Source organism: Meleagris gallopavo, chromosome 15 (assembly GCF_000146605.3).
Source record: "Meleagris gallopavo isolate NT-WF06-2002-E0010 breed Aviagen turkey brand Nicholas breeding stock chromosome 15, Turkey_5.1, whole genome shotgun sequence".
NCBI classification, from domain to species: Eukaryota; Metazoa; Chordata; class Aves; order Galliformes; family Phasianidae; genus Meleagris; species Meleagris gallopavo.
In genome coordinates this window covers 2,198,883-2,226,854 of record NC_015025.2, presented here as the reverse complement: position 1 = coordinate 2,226,854, position 27,972 = coordinate 2,198,883, and the positions used below count along the sequence as shown (strand labels likewise).

At 43.4% G+C, this 27,972-nt stretch overlaps 3 long non-coding RNA genes across 8 annotated transcripts in view; 1 reads left to right on the top strand and 2 right to left on the bottom strand.

Moving 5' to 3' along the window:
* Positions 1–22,433, bottom strand: part of LOC104913242 — a 41,998-nt gene extending 19,565 nt beyond the window's left edge. For 2 of the 6 annotated variants that reach the window (XR_004161385.1, XR_004161387.1), the window contains exons 1-11: positions 20,267–22,333; positions 19,786–19,858; positions 18,577–18,701; positions 17,681–17,741; positions 16,732–16,780; positions 14,131–15,966; positions 11,716–11,881; positions 11,358–11,544; positions 10,062–10,185; positions 1,722–1,814; positions 977–1,100 (exon numbers count right to left, since the gene is read on the bottom strand). This is a non-coding gene — a long non-coding RNA (uncharacterized LOC104913242). The other 4 variants (XR_004161384.1, XR_004161386.1, XR_004161383.1 and 1 more) reach the window with 4 other exon arrangements.
* A 41-nt stretch (positions 22,434–22,474) lies between these two features.
* On the top strand, positions 22,475–25,194 carry LOC109370042. Its single transcript, XR_002119797.1, has 3 exons — positions 22,475–22,551; positions 23,824–23,896; positions 24,778–25,194. It is a non-coding gene; the product is annotated as an uncharacterized LOC109370042 (long non-coding RNA).
* A 1,891-nt stretch (positions 25,195–27,085) lies between these two features.
* The window catches only part of LOC116217203, a 4,104-nt gene continuing 3,217 nt past the window's right edge, over positions 27,086–27,972 (bottom strand). The window contains exons 2-3 of the long non-coding RNA XR_004161382.1: positions 27,834–27,962; positions 27,086–27,144 (exon numbers count right to left, since the gene is read on the bottom strand). This is a non-coding gene — a long non-coding RNA (uncharacterized LOC116217203). The remainder of the gene's footprint in view (positions 27,145–27,833; positions 27,963–27,972) is intronic.

The following is a 27,972-nucleotide window of genomic DNA, read 5'->3' as shown; positions in this document are numbered from 1 at the left end:
CATCCACAGCCCAGAACATGCATCACAAATTCCAAAAAGAGAGCTTCAAGTAGTGCCAAGAATTCGCAATAAGGCCCATATGAACATTCTTCTAGAAAAAATTCACTTTTTGCACACGTTTTGAAAAATCAGACTCCTTGTTTCTACATAGAACAAAGTTGTTCTATGAATGCACACCTACATATAGTGCATGCATCCCCTAGTAGGGGTTATTCTAGCTTACTCAAGCAAACACGGTTTTGATGACCAAGGCACAGAGAAAGAAAGCTTTTCCTTCAGCCCTCCTGGAGTTTCTAGCCCTATTGCCTACAAACACACAAAGACCTCCCCTCGCTTCCCCTGTCCATCCCAAGCATCTCCATCTGCCCAGCCAAGCTCCTCCAGGATCCCACTGACCAGCAGCCTGTGCCCAGCCAGGCCCTGCAGAACAGAAGCCCTCAGTATGGTGGGATGGCTCCCCAGCTTCCATCCTCTGGCACCTTTCCCCAGCAGCCTGTCAGCCTCGTTAGGGAGGATCCTTTGGCCACAAGGACTTCTTGCAGCAAGACTATAAGAAGCCTTGCCAAAGAGCTGAAATGAAGTCTATAGATCTAAATGGAAAGCAGCACTAAAAAAAAAAAATAGTTTATCTCCTGGGCACATGCTTGGTTTAGGGAGTAGGATAATGTATCTCAGAGATGGAGCAATAAGCCACAGGATGGAACACGGTGTAAGGAGATCGCTGATGCTCAGCTGTTCTCAGCCTCCTAACTGACACACAGACACACAGCAGAGCAGAAAGGAAACAGCCTGAATGAGGCTCCTTTGCAAAGTAGCAATTTTGACAGCAGAATCACTCCTGGGAGAGGGGCTCAGTGCTGCAAGCTCACTTTGCTAAGAGGGAGAAAAGTCATTCTGGGTAGTGGCAATCGACTTCCCAAAATGGATATGGTGGCCAAAGCAGGGAAGGGGAAAGAAATCATGGGGGGTGACCCACCTTCTTCCTAAGAAGTGACCCAGCGAAATAGCATAGAAGAAGCTGAAGCAGATCAGATTGTCCTTGTGGCCCACAGCACCTGAACAGTCTGCAGTTCCCAGGGCATGCAGGGAAGCAACGGTGCCTGCAGGAGGTAGAATCCAGGCAGTAGATGAACATGTGATATAGCACAGGTTTTTTAGTTATATCTGTGTTGCTTTGAGCTAGTCAACCCCAATAGCCAATCCCCTCCCCTTCTTAGAGCGATGCCAGCAGAATCCCATACGTGAAGTCTCTGGCCATGGCCATTAAATGCTGTTCAATGGCCAGCTGTTACTGCTCCAGGTGAACAATCAGAGGGTCCATGGCATGGTAGGATCAGGTCAGAAAGGCCTCGTTACATCCAGGGACAGCTGCATGGGTGATGGTGGAGGTGAACAACGCAGAAATATGCTCAGCGCTGGAATGAGAACCATCAGCAGCTGCAGGAGGAGGGGGACTATTTACCAATGTCGAACTGTATAAATATCTACTTTCTTCTGATTACCCAACCTGCTGCGAAGGGCTCATGTATTAAACACCAGCTTGCACATTCCACAACAGGTTTTTTCTTTGGAGGCTGTCAGAAAGGATTTGGATGAGGTCAGGCTCTGAGCACAGAACATTAAGTCTTCAGTGGAGGACGGACACAAAAGCTCCATCTTCTACTGTACAGCATGCTGGCAAAGCGTGCATCAGCCCCATTTGTTTTATTGCTAACAATTACCAGCTACAGCTGAGGTGACCTGGTGAACCAGCTTTGTGATGCAGCCATTAGTCACAGTTCAACAGACACCATGATGCAGTCAGATTCTAAGCCCTGCAAAGTAAAGGACAGGTATCAAACAGTTGAAAAACCATAGACTAAGCACAAGCAGCTCTATAGCTGCCAAGGGGGGAAGAAACCTCATGAAATCTGGAATGTGTTTCTACTTACTGTCCATCCTAGTAAAATAAAATGATCTCTCATTTGAGCATATGGTTCTACTTAGACAAGAAACTGTATATATTGGTCTAAATCCAGAATAGCCTTTCTGACATATTACTCAGTATTAGAAAATCACTACAACCTGCATGCTCTGTAGCAACTCCTAATGCTAAGTGCAACAAATCTGCAATGATCCTTCCCCTCCCCCTTTCCTCCCCAGCAATCCGTCCTTGGCCTGTTCCTCTTTGCTCCTCTCACAGTTACACCTTCTCCTGCACGGCCTGTTGCAAGCACCTTTCCCCCTTCTACTTTCTGCACAGCGCTTCCCTCCTGATGAACATCTCTCTCCAAAAGAAGAGATGATGACTTTTCCCCTTGCAAAGCCTTCCGGCAGCACCTCAGACGTTTCCACTTTGGATGGTAACCTCCTGACTGCAGGGAGGTTTAGCTTTCGAACTGCAAATGTCTCATGGATAAGCTGCACACACGTGCTATAAGGCATGTATGTGCCTTAATAGATTGCTTAGCTTCTACCATGTCTGCTCAGAGAGACAAGAAACCTCCAAAGCCTCGTGGCTGGTCCCTGGGTCCACTGAGATCCTGCCCCGATCCCAGCAGTTCTGCAGGATCCCCAGATGATCTGATGCCCACGCAGTTGCCTGGTCAGGAGCTAAGAGCCTGTAGCACATTGCAGTACCATCCACACTGCCTTTTAAGCACCTACGAAGTGCTGAGACACAGAAAAAAAGAAGCAAATACCTGAGAAAGAAAAGGCTTTGCACATCTTGCTGGAAAGGAGCTCTGTGGAGGAGGGCTCCTGGTGGACAACAGGCTGACCATGAGCCAGCAGTGTGTCCTTGTGGCCAAGAAGGCCAATGGCATCCTGAGATGCATGAAACAAAGAGTGCCCAACGGGGCAACAGAGGTGATCCTCCCCCTCTGCTCTGCCCTAGAGAGGCCACATCTGGAATACTGTGAACAGTTCTGGGCTCTAGAGAGATAGTGGGGTCTCCTTTTATGGAGATATTTAAAGCCTGCCTGGATGTTTTCCCCAGCAACCCACTGTAGGGAACCTCCTTTAGCAGGGGGTTGGACTGGATGATCTCCAGAGCTCCCTTCCAACCCCTACAATTCTGTGACCCTGTGTCAGTGTATAAGACCTCTCCAAAATGGACATTATTCATGCTGCATTTTCCAGTTGAAAACGCATTTTAGAAAAGATTCAAACCTTTTACATGAACGTACTCATTTTCAGAAAATGACATTGCAAAAGAAATATTGAACTGAAACATTTCAGTGAGATCAAAATATTTGAATGGGGAAAGCTCACTTTGTAAGAATGGATACGGATGGGAAAAGAGACTTTGCCAGAAAACCACTCAGCCAACTGGGCCTGGGCTGGATCCAGATGTGTCAAAGATAGATTCATGCTAGGCTCTTCTCGAGCTCACAGAGCTGCACAGCAGTGACAAGGAGGGGGGAGTTCCAAGGCACCTGTGCTGAGGATAAACTGGAAGCCCAATCCCTCTGGCATCTCAGAGGCTGTGCATGCAGCACCACGGCTGCCTTGCTGGAATCAGCTTCAAGAGATCTGAAAACACGAATGAAAAATGCACAGCTGAGAATCACATGCCAGCTAGCACAGGAGGTGTTTTCCAACCCTGGTGATTCTCTGATTCTATGAACCAAGAGCAAGGTTATGCCAACAGACAAAAAAAAGAGGCAAGGAACTGCAGCAGCACAGGTCATGGCTGTCCTACAGGCCTGCCACCTCTGGTGGTTGGGGCTGGAATACAGAACCTGGCTGTGCAAAGGGATCTTCCCTGCTGGGTAAGGCAATGAGCATCAGCACGTGCAAGGCTAACGTGAAATCATTGTTTGGAAAGGATTTCTTTTTTAACAGTCTTTTCATCAAAGTAGCACAGAGAATGGCAAAATTCCTTCTCACAGCTCTTGAGGAAATTATTCCTTCAAGACTGTGTTCACCACTGTGGACTAAAACTTTGTTTCCTAACATTCATCCTGCCAGTTCCTTGTTGATTTGTCACCTGTGATTCCAACAGGGCGACCTCCAGAAGTAGGCTATGACATCTGCATGAGAAGGATGAAGGCTCTTTCCATTTCAAGACCTGTCATCTTAGATAAAGGTTTCAAAATTCAGGTGTGTACAAGCATTCCTGAAAGAGAAATAAAGACTTGCTAGAGAAAATGTTGAAATTCACTATCCATCTCGAAGGCAGGCAGACTGGTCCAGCACACACCGTCAGCATAGGAGCAGCACAATGGCCACAAGACCATTCACAAGAGTGAAGGCAAGAACCAGATTCATGAGTGCAAGAAGGGATGTTCCCTTTCTTGAAAGAAACAAGGCATCATCACAAAACGAGGGCAGCCACCCTTCTGTATCCTGGATTGTTCAGCCTAGCCAAGAGGACTGATTCTTTCTGCATAGAGCAGCTTTCTGTGTACCTTGGCAAAAATAAGAGATTGTACCAGGGATGAAGGAATCTCAGCTCCTTGTAAAATCATTCTAGAGAAGCTCTAGTTACTTGTCAAGGCTTACATGGGGACTGCAGTTAAGTTGAGTAGCTTCATAACCTCTTCAATTAGGTAAAAAGGAGGAGCACACACCTCCACCTAAGGCTGAAATACAAGCATTACTCACGAGGTTGAAGCAAAACAACAGGCTGGTGTCACCTCAGCCAGGAAGCTGCTGCTTGTAGAGCTCAAAACCCTTCTCTCTCAGTCTGACATAAGCACCTATAAGGAACTGGATAGGTAAGGAAAGGGGCAGTCCTAGGACAGCCAGGCCAATAAAAGAGCATAGCTGCAGAGATAACTACAGGGAGCTATGAAAATGCTGTTATATTTGGAAGACAATCAGGATCCTTTGCAGTAGGCTGCACTCCATGAGGCACTGGAGGAGTTTTCTTAAAAGAAATGCACTGCATCAGCTGCAGAGAATTCATATAATGTGTTAGCCTGTGAGACACTGAGCTGGACGAGGAGCTCTGTTCTGCCCTGGAAATGTACTGGTTATGGAGCTTTATAAAAATTTAAAAAGTTGTATGTATTATTTATCCCTATATATTTGTGTATGTATAAACACACACATATTATAATACATATGAACACATAACCTTTGACAGTACCTATTTATGAGTCACAGTGAAGAAACTCTGTTTCATAACACAAACCCTCTGCTAGATCTTCTTCCCACAAAATTTTAAAAGATACTTTCCTCCCCCTCTTTCAGGTTGATGTATTATTTGCAGTGCCAAGGAGCTAATTCTGCAATGCAGTTACACTGCACTGAGCAGAACATGGTTAAATGGAAATGCCCAGTTTTATTTAAGTTTTATTTTTAAGCATGCTTCCAAGAAAGAAAAAGCCTCCTGTAGGATACGGATCAATTCAGCTTAAGGAGGGCCTCATCTGGGCTCTGGACAGAGCACTCTGGGGCTCTAAAGCATCTCTGTAGGAAAGCAAAGCAGCCAGTCACACCCACATGAAGTAAGGATGCCTTTGGAGGTCAGAGAGATTCAGCACTTCAGTCCTGAGATAAAAACTCCATCTGCAAGTTAAAACCATGGCTTGATGCAGGATTTTTTCTGAGGTAAGGGGCTGAACTTATATTAACGGAGGTGAAGCCCGAGCCAGCAGTTTTCCTTACTGTCTGGAGCTACTTATCTTCCTGAAAAACAGATAACCTCATTGCACCTACTGCAAAAAGATATTCAGACACAAACTTCCTTAAACCTTGACAGTGTTTGCAAGGATCCTGTGAAGGAAAGAATGATTTCTTCTACAGTTAGCCAAAATAGGGGCTTCTTGGAAAGAGCAACAGCATGCAGACACTTGCAGTCTGCAACCCCTTGGCATCCTTCTGTTGTGCTCATGTAGCACCTGGAGCAAGCAGGCACTGACTGTAGAGCTTGTGAGGGCTGACACCGCTCAGATAACAACTGAGGGGTGAGAAAATGTGTCAGTAGGAGCAGTGCATTCGTAGTGGAGCACTGCTGAGACAGGTAGCAGAGTGCTTTCATCAGCAGTAAGAACGTTAACCCCATCCAATCCACACTGAACAAAATGGGGACACAGGGTTGTTTCCACAAACCAAAGATAATATTTTCTGCTGGCTCTGCTATACTCACTTATTTGGGTTTTTGTTTTGTTTTGTTTTGTTTTTTGGCTGGTTGGTTTTGGCGAGATGCAAATAATTTATGCAAACTCCCCCATACACTGTCAATCTCCATCAGATGATGAGATAAAGGCTGAGATAAGCCCTTCTTCTTGCTATACAATTTTAAAAGGAAGAAAATAAATATTTCAGAGATTTTGTGCTCCAGATAGATATGAACAATAAAAGCAGAGGTAAAGAAAAGAAGAGCTGGCTTGCATGGCAAGGTAAACAACAGAGCCATGAAAAACACTTGTCTGTAAGGTTCACACCCATATCTCATCCCACATTAGAGCTGTGGAGTTCTGGGTCTGAAGTAAAACTCTAGCTGACCTGTGCTGTATTGAGTTTCTAAGCTGTCTCTGCTTCTGTAATTTAAGCATATTTTGTCTTTCTACTTAACAGGCAAACCTCACCATAAGAAGAAGACAATATGCAAACTATGGGTGGAGTATGTATGTAGCCAAATTGGTACAAATTCTTTCAATATGAGACAAAAACCATATGTGAGACCATACTGTCTGAATTGGAACCATACTGACTTTAATATACATGCCAAAATGCTAGAAATCGAATTTTGACCATATTTGAGAATTTCCTGTTACATAACCTGAAACTTCAGCTGCATGGGAAGCTCTGCGATGCCACATGAACCAGCAAGCACCTCCAACCCTATCCCTTGGCATTACACAGAGGAAAAGGAAAACAAATGTCATGATATGATAGATTATCCCTTCTTTCACTTCAACAAAAGCAAGAATATATCCTGAATTACTGAAAATCACCAAGCTTGATCTTATAAATCAGGATGTGACGTGGTAATCCTCATCTCCAGCAACCAGAAGAGATAAATAGCAGAGGAATGATTGATTCAAAGGTCTGGAAAAGAAAGACTGACACATTAAGAGCATGAGACAAACCCAGTCTAGTTCAGACACTGCTGAAAGCTGTTGCCGACCAAAGTCTCATCAGTTATCAGAATGCTAAGAAAGCTACGTTTAATGTGTTATTATTATTATTTTTTTTTAAGTTAAACAGGATCCCTGACATTGAAAAAAAAAAAAATCACATGTTGCTGTTGTTTGAATCAAACAAAGGATAAAATCACTTGGAAGCAAAACATTCACAATTTCTAAAATCACTTTACCTCTAGCAAAATACTCTTTGCATCCACCTGCCTCCCATAGATGAGTCCAAAAGGCTGTTTACTAACCAGCTAACTGCCCTGCAAGGGTTACTGAAATTATCTGTCAGCAATGAAGAGGCAACAATACAAAGAGAACATCAGCTGAGCTACTGACACTTCAGAGTACTGAATGGTACTAAGACCTGAGCTACGTGAGTCCCCAGGGCAGCCTTTCTCAAGCTTCATGGATGACCTACTGCTGGTGGGAGTTATTTCCTGCATTTCTGCATTCTCTACCATGGCAAAGATCCCGCCCTACACAAGATCATGCTCCTAAGAAGTTCAAATTAGCGTGGCAGAACTCTACCTTATTTTCTGTATTACTATCTGTATTGATCTCATGTGGATCAACATGATTCAGCACCTGCAACAAGTCGAGACTGAGAAAAGCTTTCAATAAACGGAGCAAAGAGATCACAACAAGATGATGCAATGTGATGGAGTGAAGATGATGTGCATGCATTTGAAGCTGGGTGTGCTTCTGGAGTTGAAAATGTACCACTCATTGTCAGAAGAATTCCCTAGTGTCCTCATGGAGAAAGCTGTACACTGACATTATTGGAGTCAGTTTTCATAAATCAGTACTCTTTAAAATTTCTAGATGCCTTTTTTCTTAATATGCACCATTTGCTTTTCCAAAGTTGCATTTCCTTTTGCCTTTCCCATTGGAATGGCTTTGAAAAAGTCTTGAAATAAACATTCCATGATAGCTGTAACACACTTCATAGGTATTTGGATTTTCATCCTGAGACATTCAATGCATTTTACTAAAATAAAATAACACACAAGAACATATTCCACCAAATTTAACCGATTCACTGATTTTCACACCACTTGTTTCTGATGTCACAGGCGGGAGGCAGAGAAAGGCAGCTACTCAGCAATCCCAGAAAGTCAGCTGGGCTCTAGGGAGACATGGATTAATTCCTTCCTTTTTCACAGATCTTAACAACTTGGTTTCCCTCTCCTCTCAGCACCCTCCCTCTGTCCAGACACCACCAAGTCCTCGCTGATGCCCTGAACTGCTCAGCAAAATGAAAATCAGAGAAACCATTCTCAACATTGGGAATGTTTCAAAGCTTTTTGACTCGGGGAAAAACTTGGGTGCCTCACATTATTTTTTCCAACTGTTAAAGCTACTATCTTTATTGATGTGTACATTATCTCGGTGTTTATCAACGGTTCTTGAAGATCCTAGAGGAAAGAAACAAAGAACATCCTTCCTTATTTCTCCTATCGCTTGGCCACCACTTGTGCTCCTTCATGGCAATGACACTACCAGCATATTCATTACTGTTTCCATTTAAACATCACTTAAGCAGCTTTGTGAGCAGGCTTAGTACTGAAGTGTTTGCTTTGTGAAAACATTCACGTTGTGGTTAATCAGTGTCTTCCATCAGGGTTTTCAAAATGGAAACTTCCATCACATATTCTGCAAGTCTGATTTTACAAAGCCTGGTTTAGGGTAAAAAAAATTGAACTGCAGAAATGCTTTATACAAAAGACACAACAAATTGGACCCCAGCACTGATGTCTGCAAAAAAAATGCTTTATAGGATTTCACACTCGGAGGTCTCTGCATCATTATTACTCTCTTCCCCGCATGTCAGCCAATACAGAATCTATGCCATGGAATTTGTATCTGCTTGCTATATATCCAGCTTTTTAATAGATTTTCTTATGGCAGGAAATCAACTGTTTGCTAAGAGCCAAGAATATAATATCTATCGAAATTCCCCTTATGTGCTAACTGAGTCATTAATTACACTGAAGACAGCTATTACATTTGTTCAGCACCAGCTAGTTTTTAACAAACAGCCCACTCCTTTCCAGTAGCTTTGCTCCCTATCAGGCATATCCCAACCCTTCAAGCACCAGACCAGCCAGCAGTGGTCCCAACACAGAGCTGTATCTGTGGAGAGAACATTTGCTCCTTAGTCATCAAACCAAAAGATTTGAAAAAAAAGTTTCTCTCTTTAGAGACAGAAAAATAATTGCCATTTCCATTTTATTCTTTTTAGACGTTAGAAGGGTTGTTAAAATAAAGGGGCTCATTTTTCACTTCCATTGTGAATCGAACCTCAGCCAGAAGATTCAGCGCCCAGCCCCCATGGTTGGGTGGGTGGGACTCAGTATGGAAATAGCTGCAAGCTTTTCAAGGGGAATCAGCCAAGCAGGCTCAGGTACCATTATGTACATTGCAGGTTGGGTGTTTTTCTTTATCTAGATGATATCATCAGCTCTCCACTCTGCTCCAGTATCCTCAACAGCTGACCCAACAGGGTTTTCTACATTTTGAAGACTTACAATGCAAGCACTGAAGATTTCAAAAGCTTTCCAATACTCCTGAAGCCCTCACAGTATCTGAAACACAGTTAAAACTCCTGGAGCATTAGTTAGGCTTTGCTACATCCATATCCCTCAATGAATGAATCACAACACAGGTTGTTTATGGAGTCAATCAGTGAAAAGGAAGAGCCTTGCATCCAACAAGGTCAGAAGGCTCTCCCAAAGAAGCACGTGAGAGCAGTGACAGAAAGAATGACGCAAGTCTGGGATCCTCACCCTAAGGCCACATCCCCAACCACACTGCTTGTTTTCTCTTCATACAGGGTGTTGCGTTTTGCTTAACAAAAATTCATATTCTTTTTCCAGACATGTGATCTTCTCCATCTTTTCTAAAATTACCAGAATAACTACAGCAAAAAAGTGCATGAGAATTGAAATAAATAAGCTTGCATTCAGTAAAGCTTAAATTCATTCATTTGCTTACGTTTTAAGGAGACACTGGAATTCCCCTTTTTATCCCAAATTCCTGGAATTCTTGGAAGAAGCAGTGTATGTTCAGACAGCTAAAGCTGGTATAAAGCCTTTGTCATAAAATACACGAGGTGTCCCTGTGGAGAAAAACAAGTGCCTTCTGGATCTCGAGATGCTCAACATCCTGGCCAGCCACAAAGGAGGAGCAGACAGTGGTGAAGAATGCGTTCCTCAGCCACAGGAAGCCCAGCCAAGACACATCAGTCCTTATTTAAATCATCCTCCCCCAAATTATTCCTAACCAAAGGATCAAAAAAAGAAAAGAAAAAAAACCCAAACACAGTCAAAACAGTCAATGGATCCACTCATAAAAATAATGTTTAAATCAACCATGATCCAAACAAAGAAGGAACCGACTGACGCAGAAAAAGCAAAACCTGGCCAAAACCACAGCTTAAAAACTGTACTGAACTTTATTGAGGGTTCACACGGAGCTGAGTAATACCTCCCACCAGCCATAGCCTGAGTCACAAGCTTTCTGCCCAGCTAACTTTACAATAAACACTTGTGCAAAGTCCAGCTCCCATTTTTTCAGGAGAACTGGTGTAGTAGTGGCTACGCCAGAGGCTGCTTTTAGACACCACGTGCTCTGGAGTTTCTTTACAGGGAATTGTCAGAATTCACAATGTCACTGCATGGTAAAATGCAAAGTGACCTTGCAACATATCTCACTGTAAACATCTCTTGAGGACTGCTGCATTAACATCTAGAAGATGGTGGCTTTGTTTCTGCAGAACTGGGTTCGTGCCTGAGAGTTCTCCTGCTCTTCAAACCCAGGAATGTATTACAAGGGTCAGATTCTGCTCTGCTAAATGGATGTAAATCAGAGTAATCAACGGTGAGTTTATTCTGGATTGACTGCTATTTTTAAAAGTGCTAAAAAACAAAAAGCCAAGATCTGCTGTTATTACAGTTAGCTAACCGTAATGATTATTTGCCTGGGCATTATTATTGCTGTGATTTAAAGCAGCTTTGAGTTCTCAAAAACATACTTCTGCTCCCTTCTAGACTAAAAGCCATGACAGGATTTAAGAAATCGGAAACTCAAAAACATGATTCTGAGTAAAATAAAGAGCAGAGTCAGTTCTTGCTACTGTCAGACGAAAGAGGACAAAGTGCCAAACACCAGCACGCAGACCATAAACAGCAAGAGCTCTCAGCCTCTAAACAGAGAAATGATGACCACTGGTCCCCACATTCAACTTGTTTTAAAAGGTTTTTCTCTGTCCCTGATCAACATCTTTCCCACCTGAGCAAACAGAGCAGGCACATGTGCTGTGCCACAGGGAACACCTCTGAGCTGGCAGCAGGCACTGGGAACACCAGCTTGGCCAAGGCTCCTGCTGAAGCACAACACTGGCGGGGCTAAAGATGTGTAAAAACTGGCACCTCGAGGTATATCCTGAAGTATGGGGAGCTTCTGGAAACAGATCAACCTGCAGAAAGTCCAAGAGAAGAAACGCTAATTAAAAAAAGACCTCACTATCATAATACTTAGACCCCTCAGAGAACTGATTTAAGTTAATCTTTTTTCTCATTGCTTTCTAGAAAAGACAGCATGAAATCTGGAAAAATTCTGCAGAACTCCAACACATTACAATCCTCACCTTTATGCAACAGGGATCATGCATTTCTTGTTCTCCTCCAACCATCTCAAATGGTGCAGGCAGAGGCTGTGCTGGTTCCTCAGTGCCAGTGAGTACAGAAGTTACTTGGACACTGCTGGACCTCCAGGCTTGTCATGGCTCACTCTCTAGGAACACGACAGCTCATCTGTTAAATGTTACAGTGAGGTTAGATAAGTCTGAAACAGCAGCCTAATTCATTTCAGAGTTTCAACTAGTTTCAATTAATGCATACAGCAATCAATTTGGTTTCACTCAGAAATATTTTTTATTCATTTACACATTTGTACACATCAACACGCGTCCTATGGAAAGCAACAAGGAAAAAACGCAATTAAAGAAAATCATAGAACCATAAAATATGCCTAGTTGGAAGGGACCCAGAAGGCCCATTGAGTCCAACTCATGGCTCCATAAAGGGCTACCTAAAAATTAAACCCTCTGTCTGCATGCATTTTCCAAATGCTTTCTCAGCTCTGGCTGGCTATGGGTGAGATCTCAAAGTGCAAACACTATGACCGTAATTCTTCAGAAGAAAAAAATGCTGACCAGAAGCACGTTTACAGAACATGCAGCTGCTCAAACTGCCCTGAATATTAGCAGTCACTGCTCCGGATTCTAGACTACGCTCAGTTCTTCATTACTACAGCAACACAAAGCCTTTACCACTGTCATCATAGAAAGGGAGCAGAGAAAGGTGCTTCTTCATCTAAGTTGTCTCTTTCAAAGCTTTAATGCTTCAGCAAGTCATCACGATCTTCTCCTTCAGCAAGAAGAAAATGCAGTGCTGCTCCAGTAAGCCCAAACTACTGCTAACACTGGAGAATACCCACTATCACTTAGCAATATGTTGAAGACGATGATGCTCAACTTTGTAGCTTAGCAGTCCCAGCAAACTTGCAGAGAATTACCTGCACAATAAGACTTAGACCCAAACCCACCCAGCATCCCAAATTCTGTTTGTTTTCCTCTGCCTCGGGATAGATAAAATTTGGCCCTGTTTTTCAACATCACCCGTGCTTCCAGTTCTAATGGAGAAGCAAAAGCAAAATGTGCAGCTATATTCTGGACGTAATGAAGACAGGTCACTTTTCCTTTTTATGCTTCTGTTTTATCCTACAATCTCACGAGAGGATGGCATTTTTAGAACTCCTATGTTTTTTAGAATACAAAACCTCTACCACTGTAAAATGCAACATTTCTCACCGTTATTGGAACATTATTTAATGTAACTGAGCCACGTCAGAAAAAAAATTTTCTTTGTGACTAAAACAGTTACAGAATATGTAGCAGAAGTAGCAAAATCAACTTTAAGTACTACTTAGTGGTAAGAAAAATGGTGTAAAGTAAGAAATGAACTAAAATGCCATTATATCTCTACACTTACTGAAAAAAAGTGTTATTGAAGGCATTTTCTTCCCCTTGATTTAGCATCTTTTCCTCCTCCTGGAGCCTTACTTAAGACACCTGCTTACTTTTGAATTTTTTCATTGCTGCAGTGCAGCAGAATTGAGCCAAAACACATTTTAATCACAGCCAGATCTGGGCATCGGCAGTGCACAGACCAAGTACAGCAGCCCCCGGCAACAGCTCAAAGATTATTAACTGCCATGCCAAGTTAATCACTCCATATCTTAATTACTCTAAACAAAAAAGCTATGAGTTTGGGGGGGAACAGTTTTCACTTTGTGACCTTCATATTTCCAGTGGAATTATCCTTATGGATCTCACACAGCTGTTCCCTACCCTCCATCTCCTCCTGACCTACAGTTGCACACCCTACAATGAAACTCAACCACGAAACATACCACAGAATCACCAAGGTTGGAAAAGACCTCCGAGATCATCCAGTCCAACCAACCACCATTATTTCCCCATTAAACCACATCCCTCAGTACTACACCCGAATATTTAGCTCCCAGTGCTAGAGAAGGTAAGACTGTTGTTAGATCCCCCCAAGACCCAAGTGGGGGCTGGTGGAAATGGTTCCCAAAGAACTCTGAGAGTGAGATATTCAATTTGCTTGAATTTCAGGACAGCACTGATGCCTGGATCAGTGGGCTCAGGGCAGAGCTATATGGCACAGTGCGTGTCCTGGTCACCAGCAGTACTGACTGCTAATGTCAGAACCATAGTGCTCCAAGTACAAAACAGCAGCACAGCAAACTGAGTCCTAAATGGAAATTTGATGAGTGGAACTGGAATCATATTATCAGGGGATCTGTTCCTAGGATAAGAGGGAAGAGCATTCAGAGACTAGAAAAATCCCTGTAAAATAAATACTTCAAGTCATAGAGCTTTGTGCAGCACGGTGGATGAATACCACCAATGGCAATTGCTACAAAACAACATTCAAAGCAAACATCTTCCAGAGGGAGATGACTGCCTTTTCCTTACCAGCCATACTGGGGTTTTTAGTCTTGTTTTATTTAGGCATTCTGCAAACTGCCCAAATCAGCAACGCACACATCAATAGCAAGACAGAAGAATCAAGCCAAACTTCAGATGCTTTTCACAAATCCAATCAGCAAATGTCCCTCTCCTGGCATGGTGTCCTCCAGGTTGCTTTAATTAAAAAAAAAAACAAACATCAAAGTAGGTGGTTCTAATTACCACACTGACCTGACTGAAATTCCTCATACAGAGATACTCAGGCAATTGGTTACCTGAGCATCCCAACAGCACCTTCATGACTGGATGCATGAAACTTACCCCAAAGCAAGGCTGAAAAAATGCAACGAGTGAAGCTGTTTCCCAACACAAATTTACCTGCTGCCTGCAGATGCTGGGGGCCAGCAGCTGGTGCTGGCATATGGGATATAAACAGTAACTATTGTAATAGTGCATTATGTGACATGTAGCGCTGCATGTGATGAACCTGTAACAGCCTCCTGCAGAATACATATCACTGACAAGCATATTTATATTATACACACATCTAAGTACATGCAATGCAATACTCCATGATTATAGCTCACAATATATAATTATACACATTATCTTACAGTAGCTATATAAATATTATGATATAATAATTGATATAAATTATATTAACACCAACAGCTGTAACAGGTAAACCAACACAGGCGTGTTACTATTCCTGGTAAGTGCAGCTTTTAGTGGTATAGCATCTAATGGAAATAACACAGCAGAAGGGGCAGGACGCAAGCATTTGGTTTTGTTTCTTTGAGCACAGAAAGTGCTCGAACACCAACATTCTCTGCAGCTTAATGGCCATAATTACCTGCTCTCCATTCTGCCCTTCACATCCTCCATTTGTATTGCAGCTTCACAATCCCTCTGGCAGCCCATCAACCACTGCTCTCTGTATTTTAGAGCTGTATTCTCTCACAATTAACTTTAACAGCTTATCACTCATCCACATTGGTTTAAAAGTTTTATGTAGAGTTTTAAGTAAAGATATATTCACTCTCTGAGCCAGCTCCAGCACTTCTTTAAAGCTCAGCCAATTTTCCTTCATAGGCCACTGTCTGAGAAATAGTGTCAGTCTGCTCCACTTACTGCTCTCCTGATTTTATCTAATTGGAAGTTTTTTTAAGTTTAATTTATCTGACTTTATATCAAACATCAAACAGCAATCTCTCTCTACCTTGGATAGGTTGCACAGCACCCTTTCCATGTAACAAATGCACACATCACCTCCCTTATCAATATCTATTCCTTCCAAGATCACAGTTGTGGAAAATCTTGGCTGCACAGCAAGCAGTTTGAAGCTGGCAACCCTTTCATGCCTCTGTTCTTATGCTTTTAATTTATCAGTTGCAAGACAGATGACAAATTAAGTCCCATTAAAAAATCACCACTGCAAATGTGTCTCTAAATTCCCTTTAAGCCTCTCATTTTAACAATGAAATGTCCAGAAGGAAACAGTGCTATCAGTCAGCTCTAACTGCAGATTCCCACCACTCTCCTTTATGCAGAACTGGCTGAGCACTGGTCTTCCCCATAGCCCCCAGTCTGCCCTTCCCTCCTCCAGTCAGCTCTGCACAGGGACACGTGGAGCCAGAATAAAGAGCAGCCCTGTTGGCAGGGCAGGCAGAAGGTGTCAGGACCACGGCACTGTGAGCACATCTTGCAGCACATCTCAGCTCCGAGTGGCAGATGTTTGCACAAGGGAGTTACTGGGCTGCATACAAGCAGGTGGCTTGTTTTGGCACATGCAGCAGTCAGCGCTGAAGTCTGCAGCTCCTGCAGCAGGGAAAAGGCCTCATCCTAGGAAAAAAACGTAAAGGGAATTGCAAAGATGTTTTCATTTCAGCTTGCACCCAGCAGCAGAAGGAGATAGAAACTGCTCTGCAACATAAGGAGCACAAATGGGACTCTGCAAGCTCTGCTATGGACAAAGAGCAGTGGTGCTCTTTGCTATGCTCTGATTTTCTTGTGCTCCCCTTGGGCTAGGTGCAAAAGCTCACGTATCATCAGAATAGCAGGAAAGATCATTCTGATCATGCCAAACACTGGTTTTCTTTTTAGTATAATGATCCATAGAGGAGAGAGGCTGCTGGGTGGAGAGAGCAGTGGAGGCAATGGGGATGCTGGCCCCACAGAGACTCCCCTGCCCTCCACACCTCAGATAAGGAACATCGACGCACACACCTGCACCAGGATTCTGCAGCATGGGCAAACCTTGATGCGCACTGAAACTGAACTGAAATCCTGTAGAGTGAGATGCTGTGTTTATCTATTACTCAGCATGCCTCCTGGGGCTGGCTGAGACCTCTGCTGCCAGCTGTCACCACAGCAACAGGCCATCTCCCTTCTGCAGGATTGCTGCCAATCTGCTCTGCAGAGGGGCCCAGGGAAGGCTCCCAAAAGGCAGTGCCATGCAAGCAGAGAGGCTGATATTTACTCCTTCTTCTTATTGTACCTAAGGGATATGCTTGCAGCCAAAACAGCTTCATAACTGAACTGAATACACAAACCAGCTCAGTATCTAAGCAGCCAGAAGAGTTTAGTAAATAAATTATCTATGCTTACCAACGACATGCAGAGTTCTCCAACTTGTAAAATGAAGTAACTCCTAAGACTGGAGATTAGGATAAATAAAAAAACAAACCATCAAATTCTGCACAACCTGTTTCTAAGTTCAGTACATTCTGGATTCTATCTGCAGCACAGGGAAAAGATCCAGGATACACTTCTGCTCCTGTGGGAGGACGTGGGACCCCGCAACCCTGCCCAGAACTGCACCAGTGTAGGTGGATCTCCCCAGCTTTGCCATGGCCATGCATAATGTCAGACTGAAGGGCAAGGATGCCAGCTGGAGGAGGAGGCACTGCAGGGGCTGGAGGGAGAAGTATTCTGCAAGAGCACATCACTTGTTCCCTGACATCAGGCCATAAACTGAGCCTGTGCTTAGAAGTGCTGCAGCCTCACCAATGATTGACTGGGCAGGCTGAGCCAGTCAAGTATGCTTTTTTTGTATACTTGCCCAAAAGCTGGGGATCGTCTATTGAACGTCCGACTCAAAAATAGCTAGAAAATACTAAATAGTGCTACTTTACAGAAAAATGAGGAAGACTGCTGCCTAACTAAATTCCTGTATGACACTGTACCCAGAACACAATGTCCATACACAAACTACTTTTCAAAGAAACTAGGGGCAACTCTGCCAGTATCACTGGGGATGAGCATGCTTAGCGCATTGGGGAGGTTTTCCGAACAGTACTGAGGAACTGCCACTAAAGACATGGCTTTATTCCCCAGTTCATGGAATACAATTTTTAACCCCAAGTCACGAAGCAGGGAAGAAAAATCTCATTAAGTATTTCAACTATCCTCTGCGCAACCAACTTCACCTAGAAGTCCTGCAGATTCACTCTACAACAGGAAGCTATTAAGCACTGTTAAGAAAAAGGAGGATTAAGCAGACAAGCTCAGTAAAAGTTCAGCAGAAGCACATTACTCAGAAAAGCGAAAGACTTACCCTGTTATGTTTGCATGCAAAGATCACAGTGACCATATCATCAGCTTCCACCACATACTACCTGTGTACAAAATGAGGCTCAAACTTTTAACTTGCAGATAAAATGTATTTCCCTGTGTCTGCATTATCAAATCCTGCATCCCCAGGGTATTATTTAGTCTATAAGTAATTTGTTGCTAGTATAATTCTACTCACTGAATTACAACCTTTTGATTAATTAATCATACACTGTTTGCTTTCCTCTCAGCTATTTCCCATCATTCTCTCCACACAGTGCCCATGAAGGTGTGCATCTTCACAAAGGCAGTAACAGCTATCAAAGCGCATTTCCTATCCCAATCTGAATGGGTGCCACATGCTTTATCAGCATCCCAGAACTCTGCGTGCCTCAATACTGCACTGCACACTGACATGGATGGGTGAAGGTGCCCAAGAGAGCCCTTGCAGGAGGATGGGTCCTTTCCTCAAACAACACATTTGTTGGCTTTTTTTTTTTTTTCCCCTCTGGGCTCAGTTAACAGGAGAAAAGAGATCCACAGCCTGCCCTAGAGGAAAGACATTGTGAGACACTGTCTCCAGTACAGAGAGAGCAACGTTTCTGGCTTCAGACCACTGCGTGCTTTCTGTCCCACAACCTAATTTCATTTGCCCACAGAAGCTCTATGAGCAGCAAGCACAACACTTCAAGGAAACACATGTCTTTTCATCCCTACAGGATGTGCTAGCCCATAAAATCATCCCCTACACTTGTGCTGGGCCCATAAAAATCACTTCAACAATGTGTCATTCTTAATTGCTTCAGGCAAGCTAGCCAGGACTGCTGGAGACTCAGTACCGATTGTCTTAAAACCAGAAGAGATAGGGAAGAATCTCCTACACTTTCCAGTAGCACCTACCATTCTGAGGAGCAGTGCTGGTGAGCCATGAAGCTGTCACAGCCAGCCCTCCTTGGCTGGAGACAGGACACATTATGTGGGGTTGCAGAACCATTTACCAGGGCAGACAAGGAAATGTTCCTTCCCTGGAAAGACAAGACACCATGACACTTTTCCTTTTATTTTCTGTCAAATGATGGCCAAACACTAGGAAGGCTGCCCAGGGAAGCAGTGCATCTCCATCCTCAGGGATAACTCAAGACCTGACTGGACCTGCTTGTGAGCAATGTGCTCCAGAGGACCCAGCATGCAGCAGGGACTAGATTAGGAGACCATGAGTAGATGAAAACAAACTTGGCTTTAGGGGAGCTAACTTTCCCCGCCCCTGCTACACACCACGAAACTCATTTCTGAACCCATATACTCTACTGTGTACCACGATCTTCCCTCCTACTATAACAAAATACACCTCCTAGGAAGATCAGGTCACCATGAGTCAATGACAACACAATACAGCTGACAAACCCAGCTCACAGAAGAGACTTGAGCTATTCCATCTTCAGATCTGAATGAGGGCAGAGGCAATACTATTAGAAATTTGTATTTCTCTGGTTAGAATAGGTTGCCCCATACAAAGCAGAAGTTAATAACATGCCTTTTTACAGGGAATTAAAACCTATCACGGTGTTAAAAGAAGCTCAGTTATAAAATAACTCCTATCAGATCTATAAACTGTAGCGCAATAAATGAAATGAATGATTTATAAAGACTTATCATAATAACTCAGAAGGAACATATCCTTCGTCAGTCTGAAACCCTGGCCAAGGATTACTCTTTTACAGCACCAGGGAGAATTGGAAAGAGAATGCACAGCTCACTAACAGGCCTCAGAAATGACCAGGAGTGTGTCCAAATCCCTAATCCTTCAGCGGCCTCCCAGTGCACCTGCTTTCTCAGCATCGCATGTGCTCAGGTGTTTGTGCCACTGAACTGCACTTCACCAATTAGTCAAGGACCCAGAGAAGGAAGATCCTGTGGAAAGCCATCAGCAGCACCCAGCTACAGCCAGAACCACTTAGGACAGGTCGGGTGGTGCGTGGGAACAGGCTACAGAGAACAGGTAAGAGAAGGAAGAAAAAAAAAATAAGCCGTTACGCGGTGCTGGAAGCTACAAAAGCATAGAAGATACAATGGAGAGTTTAAAAAAATTGAAATAGGAATTGCCAGTACCTGGCTGCAGTACTCTCGTGAATATTCATCTTCCAAGAGTGGGATTCTCCATCTGAATACTCATCAAGTCTCACTGCAAACAGTGGAAATAAATCTTCAGAAAGCAATTCAGCTCATCTAATAGTAAATCTATAATTTAATATGTGATTATCTATTGACATTGTCTTTTCTAGCACCTACAAATGACAGCTAAGGGGACTAGATAAGACACAGACATTTGAAGTTTGGGAAAATAAATCCCACCTTTAGTGTATTCTTCATAGCATGATGCTATTGAAGAGATTTGAGAACTACTTGAGACACAAGGACTATGCACTCTTAAAGGGAGCAAATATTAAACTGATAAACAGCAGATTTAGGTGCTTGCTCTGAAAGAGACGTTATGTGACGTTCCTGCCTAGAACAGCAAATATTTTTGCATCTTTTTCTTCTGAAGAACACTCGACGGCTCTGTCAGATGTCAGTGAAGCAGTGAACTTACCCATGAACTCTGGGATAGCAGGTCCTGCTGTGGGTCAGGGACGGTGTGTCACCACCTCTGCTGCCTTCAGAAAACAGCGCTCTGCCAGTAATACACACTGAGAAAGGAATTTAATTTTCTCACTATGGAAAGCCTTTTCTCAGAAAATATCAAAGACCAGAATGGACTCTGGAATGCAAAAAAATAATCTTAGCATAATTTGGTTAAAGAAGCAAACATATGCCTCATTAAGAATTTAAATAAGGTAAACCCTACGCGAGCTTAAAAATACTTGCATGGAGAAATAGATCTGAAGGCAGTCGTTGTGCAATAACCCATAACAGGAGCAAGGGAGCCGTTAAAGTCAGGTGGGTAGTGTTTCTCTAAAACATCCCTCCAAATATCCCTGTGACACACAGCCAGAGCACGACAGCCTGCAGCCGCTCAGCAAGGGCCGCAGCCGCCTGCTGCCTAAAGCCCATGGCTCACGCCTGCAGCAGGCTTTCTGGAGAACCACTGGACTTTTGCAATGTGTTAGAGAGGCAGACAAAAATGTTACAACGTGTGACAGGGTTACTGAGGTGTGATGTCCATTAGAAGCCACTTAGCTTTATGACACAATATGATTTGGCACCGGCGTGCGAGGATATGCTGTAAAAGCCAGTATGAATTACGTTATGATGTGAAGAGGGACTCATTAAATTAGGAATAGGATCTCTCAGAGAAGCCAATAAGCATCAGACGGAGCTGTGGAAAGAGTTCATTACATTAGAATATAAAAAGGTGGGCTGTTACATTTTGATTTGTTAAAAAAGCCAAAAGGCATCACATGAAAAGGGCCTATCATCATGTTACAACGTGCAATAAAAGCCAATATAAATTGCATTATGATTTTAATAGGGTAGTCACTGAGTTACAACACATAATTGAAGCCAGTAGGCCTTATGTAAGGCTGTGAAGCAGGGTTTGTTATCTTCATAGAAACACACACAAACCCCAAGACTGCGCGTGACAACATGGGGCTTCTCCAGACTGACACAAGAAGAGTTTTTCACACTCATACTGCATTATACCATGGAAGCCAATGGAAAAATGAAAGATGATGTGTGGAAGGGTACACTTCCTAACCATAGGCAATAACAAGGAAATAAAAATTTCAGCTAAATGGGACAGGATGGATGTAAGATTAGCAGCAGCACAAGATCAGACCTGGTAGTATAACAAGGAATGGGATTCACTCAGGCTGCTCGGCCATGTGCTGCCAGCATACAGCACAGCACCATGCAGCTGAAGCCCCAGTGTTGTTTCATTTTCAGGAAGCATGACCAGAGGAGCACGTAAGATACCTGTGTAAGGACTGGGTCTTTTGCCCAGAACAAAAGGAAACAAAACACTGCAGTAACCAGCAGAGAAACTGTGCTCATTCCTAGCGCAGCTGGCAGTGGCATTATTTTAGCAATGACACTCCAAACTGATCTGATGATACAACAAGCACAGCCAAATTATTGCTATTTGCTACGAATGGTCAGCATTGGCACCCACCGCAAAGGCTTAACTCTGAGTTGAAAATCCTTCCTGTGTGCACCCTCATGTTCGCAGTGAGAGCAGGACACAGCCGTGGGCAGCACGCAGCCCCAGGGGTTCCAGCTGCAGGGCAGCTCCTGCAACTGCTGCCTCAGGAACCGGGCTGCAGAAGGCAGGGAGGGAAAGGGGCTGTGCCCAGCCTGGCTGCCCGCAGAGGGCAGCTTCGGTACCTGCTGCAGGGAACGAGCAGGGGAGGAGCCGGGCAATCATTTAAATCAATTAGCAAGCTACGTTTCCATTTAGACATGTAGCTATGTCAGGAGCTTTCCAAGAGTCTGTTTCTTCTCATAGACTTTTTCCCCTGGCATGTTTTTAATTACGGCCAACGCTAATTTTAACGAGTTGTCTGCCTTCAGTTCTGCGTGACTATAATGTTCTCCAGCTGACTTTAAAAAACTCAGAAGGTTTTAACTTCTCGGGCTGCATTCTCAATGAAAACAGCCGCCCGCTGCACGGCTTGGCAGCTGGCCCTGCTCCCTCTGGGCAGCCCTGAGCTGGGCCTCGGGCAGCTCTGCTGTGCTGCCACTCACCGAGCTGCACCCTCCTCTGGCTGTGCACCCTGGGGATCATGCAGCTTTGGTACGCTTTCAAGCAACAGGAAGCATTAAGAGACCTTCAAGCCATCAAGGAAAACTGATGATCACCTAGGTAACCTCCTGCAAAACAAAGCACGCAAAGCATCACGTATGATTCTTGTGTCAGGACAAATCTTTTTTGTTCAGGTAAGATACAATTATGGGAAAGGTTTGGTCTCGATATCAAGCAATCCAAGTTAGCGTTAAAAGACTTAGCTAACTTTTCAGCAAATTTTTCTTCCAAGAAAAGGGATAGTAGGGATAGTGTCAAAATCAGGGGACCAATTTTGTTCAGAAAAGGAGAGAAGATTGAAAGCTGATGCCCAGAGCCTTCTGCATGCATCGATTCTGTGAGGTGGGCAAGCAGCTGGCAGGGATGCTGTACAACACTGAGCACATCAGCTCCGAGTGCATCCCTGAAACGTTCCCCACATACCTGGCTCCTGGCCCATCTTGATCTCAGGCTCTTATTACAGTTCAAGAGCATTCAGAACTCAAATTATGTAACAATGACTCTGCCGTTATCACCAGGACAGGCTTTTCCACTTCTAAAATATGTAGAGCACGTGAAATATTCCATTGGTTTTGCCTGGTAGTACCCACAGATGCAAATCATCACTTATCTTACTTTTTCGTTTTTGTATCACTCACATATCTCCTGAAGAAGCCTGAAAGGAAAACATGTTCACCTGTTTCATGGAGAACTCAGAAGGTCCAAGTTCCTGTGTCACGGCAAAGAAACATGTTCTGCTGTTCTCTGAATCCATACACCTGCTCTGAAACTATATTTGTCTTCACTTATTTTCCTAACACTTGTGCTATCCACCTGGACTTCTTTTTTTTTTCCTCTCCACATCATAAAGTATTTATTAATTTATTTTTAAGAGCAAATGCAGTTTTCAGATTTTCCACCTCTTTGGGAGTTTTATAGTTTACTTTAACAGTTTGGAAAACCCTCTCATTTTGACAAATACTTACTTTTCTGCAATGAAGCAGAATGATGCTCAACCCTTACTGTATCCATGAATAAAATTGCACATACAAAACCACTGTAACACAGGAAAATAAATCAAGTTGTGATGAAATGGGGCTGCAGGCTGAACAGTGCCCAGCTATAGCTGCAATTAATTCAGCAATTAATTGCTGAAGTTTGGTATCATCCAGAGAGAAACAAGGCACTGTTGCCACGAGTTTTGGCCCCCAATCTTGAGGTCAACCCTGCCCCAGTGATACAGAATAACAGCAAGATTTGTATTATTACATCAAAATGAAGAGCGGCCCTTTCTCAGACCCACACTCTATCTCCCACGAACCTGCTTTATTTTGCTTTAGTCAGTGCTGCATTTCTCTCCAGACATCCAGATATTTCTCTCCAGATATATCTGTACTACACCTTACTGTTGTATTTTTCTCTTCCAGACTAGAGGTTAATTCACAGTGTAATGAAGTCCTACAGGTCAAGTCTATTCCCAAAGCATGCCATGCACCACATGTAAGCGTACTAACATCTTATACTCTACGTCCATACATCACAAAGAGCATTAAATACAAAAATGAGACTTTCAAACCCATTACATTATTTGAGAATGAACCCAAATGGCAAACCAAGCAAAGCAGCTGGATGGGGCCTTTCTGAGTCACTCCCTGCTCCAAAGTGACAGCAAACCCCTCAATTATTTTGCACAGCATTCCTCTTGTTCCCATCTGAAAGAGAACATTAGCACGTAGGTAATCAAGTCCCTGGAGTTGACTCTTAGTAACACTTTGGGTGCAGGTGTGGTCACAGCACCTTGGCAGAATAAGCTGCTTAGGTTTAGAAACAGAAGCCCAGCTAGAGCCCCAGAGGTAGTTCTACACAGCTGCATGGAGATTACAAAAGGAGGAGAAAGGCATCTGCATCAAAGCCCTCGCAGTGGAAATCCCACTGGATCCAATCAGCTGAACCTGCCCCTACACGAGCAACACACACCCACACGGCCATGCAGCAGGGCCCCATGGCACAGCCCTCGTGCCATCGCTGTCTCAGACATCACAGGGGGAAGCATCTAACACTGCAAACTGATGTCTGATTCATGGGCTTGTCGTTATTCACGGCTATAAAATAGTAGAATGCTCTAAATAAGTAAAAACATTTTTGCAGCTGCTGCAAATGTTTCATTCCTAGATGTAAGCCTGGCCGAGAGCACAGGGATCTGCGTAAGTGCCAAATTCACAGTGAAGTAATTAGTACTTTGAAAAATATATAGACCTAATGTGGTATGCTTAGGGTTTAGCCAGTGTTTGGACACGGCCAATGCTGATAACTGGCCACAAATGCAAACGTTGCCCAGGCTGCTCTCTCCCAGACAGGTAACTTTATCCCTTATCCCAAAGGTGTGGAAGAGCAAGGATGAAGTGTTACAGAATTGGAACGACGTCCCAGGTTACAGATGTGTAAAACAGCTGGGCAAATGATGTCATTAAAAATACTTTGCCACCTCTGCTACTTGCTCTTGTTATTAAAAGCAGACATTAACTTTCTTTACCTAATCGCACTGTGTAAACCTGTTGTGTCAAGTCCTCAGCGTGCTCTGTTCCTAATTAGCAAAGACAACCCACAGCTGCTTCCCATAAACTTCTCTGAGTGGCTTTGAACTTGCCATGCTGCAACGCAGATGTATTTTGCTTCTGAAATGCACATTTTTATCTGGTTAACAGAGGCTTCATCCGAAAATCTACGCATGCTCTATTCCAAACCCAAGGCCATGGAGCATGCATGGACCATAACTCAACATGAGATGGAAATAAAGCCATAATGCTTTTTGTCCATCTGCCCATTGCAGACAGACAGAACTTCAACTCAAATCAACCAAGTACCTACCTAGCTGCTTGAAACTCAACAGGAAGGTCCAAATTCCCTTAAAAATAAATAAGAAGATCTCAGTGGCTTTCTGGTCCCAAAATGCAGTTTCTATTAATAAAGAGGAAACAGTATGTGCTTCAGAAGACACGGTCCTTAAGAATTATTAATAGTGTTGTAGGTTCTGATGGCACCACCCTTCCAGCAGAGCAAATTTAAGTATTTCTGGGATCCTTCTAGCTAAGCTTTCACATCTGCTGCACTACTGACAGACAAAGGCTTCAGATGAACTCGGTGCTCCCATGCCCTGCTCTGACTGCAGTCACCACCAGGGCATGTGGTTGGTTGATCATCACACAAATAAAATCAGGGTGGCACTGAGAATCAAACTCTATCCTAAAGATACATGCACTTTCCCTTATTTTAGTTTTATTATGATAGGATCCTGAACTCCGAGCACTATAAACACTGGTTGCTTGCTGTTTCCCAGTATCCCTTCAGTGCCAGCACAGCCCAGCAGGGAGAGCTGTGTCTGCAGTCACACTGAGAGTGTTTTCTTCCCAGAACAGCACAGCTCCCCTCATCATAGGAGGAAAAAAATCTGACTGTGTATTAGTAAACATGGATAAAAGCGGATTATTTGATAATCCTATTAAATTGCAATAGGTTTTAAATAACTCCAGCTGACAGCATCACAGCTGTTTTTCTCAGCTGTGCAGCAGGACATCACACCAAGCAACTTCAAGGTGTGAAGTTACAATGACTGGCAGTGCACCCCAAAACATGCATCCTGGATAATCAACCAGTCACCTGCAGTGGGGATACCAAAGAATAACCCAGCACACAGAGTCAGAGGCAGAACAAGCAGGTATATTCCTTCTGCTCTAAAGTTCAAGAGATGTTCAAAATTCCACCTGGATTCAAGAGCTTATGGCTTCTCACAGAGCCTTGTAACAGACTAAGGTCACATCTGCTGCTGCCATATCTCCACCTACGCTGAAAGATAATTTAGTTCCCACTAAGATCTAAACAAATGGTACCTTTTTCTGTGTAGGAGAGCCCACCAGTTATTCATGACTGCAGTGAGAAGCACCTCATGATTAACATGGAGCTCTGACTACACCTATTAATAACATGGATTTCTGAGGGTCATCAGGGCACAGCAAGCAACCGCTCTGCCCCTGCTTTTTGTAAGTATGCCAGCAACAGACAGCTCTGCTTCAGCATTTCTGTGGCACGGACCTCAGGGATGTAAATACACGTGCAGCAAACACACTAAGTGATTGAGTCACCAATCTTCCTAAGAACTCTTATTAAGCTGTTACTACTCTGAAGTAAACACGCTGAAGAAGCTAAACATGCTGGCAAAATTTGATTTTTATACTCAATTTCAGCTTATTCTTAGTTTCCAGCCCCAGAAAGCCTCTGTGGCTTTCTGCAGGTATTCATTTATTTTATTCCAGATGAACAAAAAGTATCAAAGCAGAGGATAATAATAACATAAGAATAATGAAATAACTCATTTCTTTGGGGAAGTTTCACACGTGGAGCTCATTCTTCTATGATGCTATTGCAAAGAGATGCTCCTCCTTCAAGCTGAAAACAGTAATATTACCAAAAGCGTGAGTGGCCTTTTTGCAAGCAGACTTCTTGCAGCTTGCTTTGTGTTTTGTTGTTTGGTTGGTTATTTTTAATCCTTTCAGAGGGCCTGGCAAAAGGTGTAAAATGCTTCCTAATAGATCACTCCTAGAGGCAATGAAAACGCTTTCAGCATAAGAGCTGAAGGATTTTATTATTCCTAGCAGAATCACTATTAAAACGGAGAAAAGGTGATAAAGTTGCTTACTAGGAAAATCCTCACAGCTAGAAAATGCAGAGTTCTCAGCAGAGGGCACGGCTGCCTAGAGAGAAGAAAAGCAGGGATAATTCCAGGTCCATCATAGCTGCTAGGCTACACAACCAGAACATTTGCTGATTCAACTTAGCAAGTTCATTTTACCCTGAAAATAGCTCCAGTATGGAAGGAGGGATTCTCTACCATGTACACTCGAAGGGACAAGTTATCCTGATAGATGTTTTCTTATCACATTTCATAATGCAAAATTCTGTTGTTTTGTTGTATTATACCTTTTACAAAGCAACTAGAACATGCTACCTGTACTATATTAATTTTTCACTGCCTGAATACTGCTTTGTCCACTCAACACACATGATGGCATAAAACACATAAAACAATTTTTCACTCCTTTTGTTAACATATCTCAAGCACTGAAACTCTCAAAACACCACAGGCCACGAGCTATGACTGACAACCAGATGCTAGGGTTACAAGCAAAAAAAAAAAAAGAAAGTAAAACAAAGAAAAGCTCTGTGTCCACCACAACAACCAGGTTGCTCAGTTGTTGTTTTTTTGTTTTTTTTTCCTATGGACTCATCAGGGGAAATCTGTTCACAATCCTTATTTGATGCTCAGGTTTTACAGCCCTTTCTATTCCTCAGTCCAGCCATATGTCTTGAGTTACTCAACTTCTATCTCTGCAAGGTGTGAGAAGGCACAGGAGCACCACAGCCCGGTGATTTAACAGCATACCTCTTCTCCATCCCAGGGACACAGGGTCTGTCCTGAAGATAACCTGCAGATCTCTGCCCACACCAGCTATGACTCACTTGCCAGGAGCAGTTCAGGGGGATAGGTTTGTTTAGATTAACGCTATCATCGCTGGTAGTTT